General features: G+C 48.4%; 1 pseudogene; it reads left to right on the top strand.

The window, feature by feature from the left end:
- Positions 1-619: 619 nt before the first annotated feature.
- Positions 620-1,740, top strand: LOC144830013 (18S ribosomal RNA; annotated as a pseudogene).
- The last annotated feature ends 2,499 nt before the right edge of the window (positions 1,741-4,239 follow it).

The following is a 4,239-nucleotide window of genomic DNA, read 5'->3' as shown; positions in this document are numbered from 1 at the left end:
TTGCTCCCACCCCAGGCTCCGTCCCACGCCCTGGCCCGGGCAGGCCTTCCCCAGCTTTGCTGGGTTCAGGAGCATAGGCTGGGACTCTTGGTGACCCAACACAGGTCAGTGGATAACTTCCCCATGAGGCTTGTCCCAGGGGTGGGCCCAGGGCTGGGTTATGCTCCACCATGGGCCCAGGTCAGAGGTCCGAAAGTGACCCCCATTCTCAGGCCCTGGGCCTGAGGCCCAGCTGGGGTCTCTGAGCCTCCGGTATGCAGAGCCCCCGAGCCCTGCATGAGCAGGAGGGAACCCTCTGGTGAAGGTTCAGGGCGGGCAGATTGGCAGCCTTTGGGCCCGGCCATCTGGTCACACATTTCCCCTCAGCCAACTGGTTGTACGCAATTCTTTCCACTTGGGTGACCATATGGCCGGGCCAGCCTGGAAGTCCCGATGAGGGGGAGATGGCTGGGCATGCCAGTGCCCGGGCGACCGTACCTCTCCACCCCTCCAGTGAGCCCCCGCCCAGGCGGGCGGGCTCCTTCCCCTAGCTAGCTCCCAAGAGGGAGGGGTGTGTGAAGGTTGCCGGTCATGGAGACTGGCACGCAGCTCCCAAACCCACCCCATCAGCAGGTGCGGCTACATGGTTGATCCTGTGAGTAGCATATGCTTGTCTCAAAGATTAAGCCATGCATGTGTACACAGCCAGTACAGTGAAACTGCAAATGGCTCATTAAATCAGTTATGGTTCCTTTGATCGCTCCATCTGTTACTTGGATAATTGTGGTAATTCTAGAGCTAATGCACGCAGACGGGTGCTGACCTCCCTGGAAGCGTGCACTCATCAGACCAAGACCAATCCGGGCTCGCTAGGCTGCTTTGGTGACTCTAGATAACCTCGGCGCAATCGCACATTCCCATAACGGCGACGATATATTCGGATGTCTGCCCTATCAACTTTTTATGGTACTTTCTGTGCCTACCATGGTGACCACTGGTAATGGGTAACCAGGGTTCGATTCCGGAGACGGATCCTGAGAAATGGCTACTACATCCAAGGAAGGCAGCAGATGCGCAAATTACCCACTCCCGACTCGGGGAGGTAGTGACGAAAAATAACAATGCAGGACTTTTTCAAAGCCCTGTAATTGGAATGAGGACACTTTAAATCCTTTAACGAGGATCCATAGGAAGGCAAGTCTGGTGCCAGCAGCCACTGTAATTCCAGCTCCAATAGCGTATATTAAAGTTGCTGCAGTAAAAAAGCTTGTAGTTGGATCTTAGGATTGAGCTGGCAATCCACCGCGAGGCGAGCTACCGCCTGTCCCAGTCCTGCCTCTCGGTGCCCCCTTGATGCCCTTGACTGAGTGTCCTGGGGGTCTGAAGCGTTTACTTTGAAAAAATTAGAGTGTTCAAAGCATACTTCAGCTAGGAATAATGGAATAGGACTCCGGTACTATTTTGTTCGTTTTCTGAACCACAGCCTTAATTAAGAGGGATGGCCGGGGGCATTCGTATTGTGCCGCTAGAGTTGAAATTCTTGGACCGGTGCAAGACGGACCAAAGCGAAAGCATTTGTCAAGAAAGTTTTCATTAATCAAGAACGAAAGTCGGACGTTCGAAGACGATCAGATACTTTCATAGTTCCGACCATAAACAATGCCGACTAGCGATCCGGCAGTGTTGGACTTGGCCCTTCTGGCAGGTTCACCCCTGAACTTTATGCCTTGAATTATAGTGATTTCTGGTCTTTGCGCACTTTGACACTGGCGCAGTGTAAAGTGCGTGCGCTCCCTGAGTGCGTGTGTGAGATAGGCCTGCCCTCCCATAGGAATGCATGGGAAATGTATGTGTCCCTGGTAGTTCCTGATGTGGGGTGTACAGGCTTGAGTCTGGTATGTGCGGACTCGTGTGATTGAATGCTGCGAGATGATGTATGCGGCGTGTATATGTCTAGTATGGAAGTGCCACTTCTAGACGTGTGCCTGTCTGTGCAGTGAGTATGCTGGTGCGTGATTCGCTGAAGCTGGCTGGGGAGCCTGGCTCCAGGAGTCTGTGTGGGTCTGCCCCGGTGGTGAATGGAGAGATTAGCATGCTGATGTGAGGGAGGGGCTGCACCTGTGTCCTGGGGTTGGGCTTTTCCCACACAATGCTAGCTCCGCCCTCTGTGGTGCGACTGATGCCCCTAGCCTGCCTGGTGAATGGAAAGGGTGGCTGAGGTAAATGCAGTGCTCCAAAACCAGCTGCGACTGGTTCTCCCCCACCCTGCACCCGAAGACAAAGAGAAAAGGTGTATAAAAGAGGGGCTGTGACCCCATGAAAATGTTCTTGTTCTGACACTTGAATCTGCCAGGGGCATGCTGCTGCTGGGGCCCAGGGAAGATTACTATACAGCAAAAAAAGACCAGAGGTGGGAAAAACCCCAAAATACGAGACAGGTATACTCAAGAGGAGGATCAAAAAGAATCACCTTTTCAGAGAGTTCTGGGTCAAGTGAAGAGGAGGAACAAGCAGGAGAACAAACAGGGAGACCCATCCCCCAATTACCAAAATGACCCCCAACCTTTTTTAGGAGGATGTCCCTACAGGGGACGGAGAGGCTATCAGAACTTCCCACGAGAAGAACCGATGAGGAACCATCAACCTCAGAATCAGGGAACTCCGAACTATTTAAAAACAAGGAATGAGAGGTATTGGAGATGAATGATCTTCCAATTTTTAACCTCTCTGACAGAGCCTTATCCATTGATGAAATAAAGGTATTAAAATATGGATTTAGCTTTGCACCTGGTGCCCCTCCTAATAAATTTGAGTTAGAAAAAGATATTAAAAGTTTCTTTAGAAAGGTGAGGTTGAATAGATTTTTTGCAGAGAGGGACTACACACCAGCACAAAACATCACGGGGTTCAAACCAAAATCTATCTTCACACCCACCCTTAACCAAGTAGACAAGAATGTTGAATTATTTGAAAGGATTGTGGAGATAGAGATTAATGATTGCCTAAATTCACGACATGGTTACATGAACAATTTGCCTCAAAACCAGAAAGTAGCTTTAAAAAGTTTGCAGGACTGCACCCAGATAATCATAAAACCGGCGGACAAGGGGGGTGGCATAGTGGTCCTCAACAGTCAGATTATGATCGGAGGATGCAGTCCCTACTGGACGTTGCGTATCACTATGCCTCTGCCTCCTTTAGAATGCTTGATAGGCTTAAAAAGGATGTGTCCAGTTTTTTAAATCAAGGTAGGGAAAATGGGTACATCTGTGAGGACGAGTACAAATTCCTACACAACAACGACCCTATAATCCCTGCAATATACGGATTACCCAAAGTCCATAAGAACACATCTAATCCTCCAATGAGGCCTATCGTGAGTAGCTTAGGGTCCCTATTGCAACCTTTGAGCAAGTACGCTGATTTCTTCCTACGCCCATTGGTACAGGTCCAAAAATCGTACCTCAAGGATCCAGCCCATACCATCTCAATCTTTGAGGGACTTTGCTTCGACAAGGTGACACAGGTACTGGTTACCTTGGATATCGAAGCATTATATTCGAATATCCCACAGGACGACACGATCACTGTCATATCCTCCATTTTAGAACAAACTGATTTACGTGGGGGCAATATAGGATTCATCATGGGATGTGTTGAGTTGGTCCTAAAAAACAATATTTTTTTGTTTAAGGAAAGCCTATACAAGCAAGTTAAGGGGACCAGTATGGGGGCGACTTGTGCCCCCAGTCTGGCCTGCCTGTACGTTGCAAACTTTGAAGACAAACATATATACAACGAGATGGCACCCTATTATGAGAACATAACCCACTGGCACCGTTTCATAGACTATATCATTTTCGTGTGGAACGGTGCCAGTGAGGATCTGGCCTCCTTTCTGGAGTGGTTAAATTTGGGGGACAAAAACCTCAAGTTCACCGCCCACTACAGTACTAGTAGTGTGGACTTCCTGGATATAAAAATAACAGAACAAGAAGGCAAACTAAATGTAGAACTATTTACAAAACCAACAGACAAAAATAGTCTGTTGGAATATCGGAGCAATCACCCACGTTCCCAAAAGGATAATATTCCTTTTGGAGAATTTTTAAGACTTAGGAGAAACTGCACAAACCTAGAAGATTTTTATTTTCATGCAGACATAATGGAGAAGAAATCGCATAAAAGAGGATATCCCAAAAAATTGTTAAAACAATCTCTAAAAAGAGCCAGGTTTTATAATCGAGATGCTCTGCTAGA

This window comes from Lissotriton helveticus, chromosome 4_1, assembly GCF_964261635.1.
Source record: "Lissotriton helveticus chromosome 4_1, aLisHel1.1, whole genome shotgun sequence".
Lineage (NCBI taxonomy): Eukaryota > Metazoa > Chordata > Amphibia > Caudata > Salamandridae > Lissotriton > Lissotriton helveticus.
Note: the sequence above shows the minus strand (reverse complement) of the source record. Positions and strands in the feature narration are given on the sequence as shown.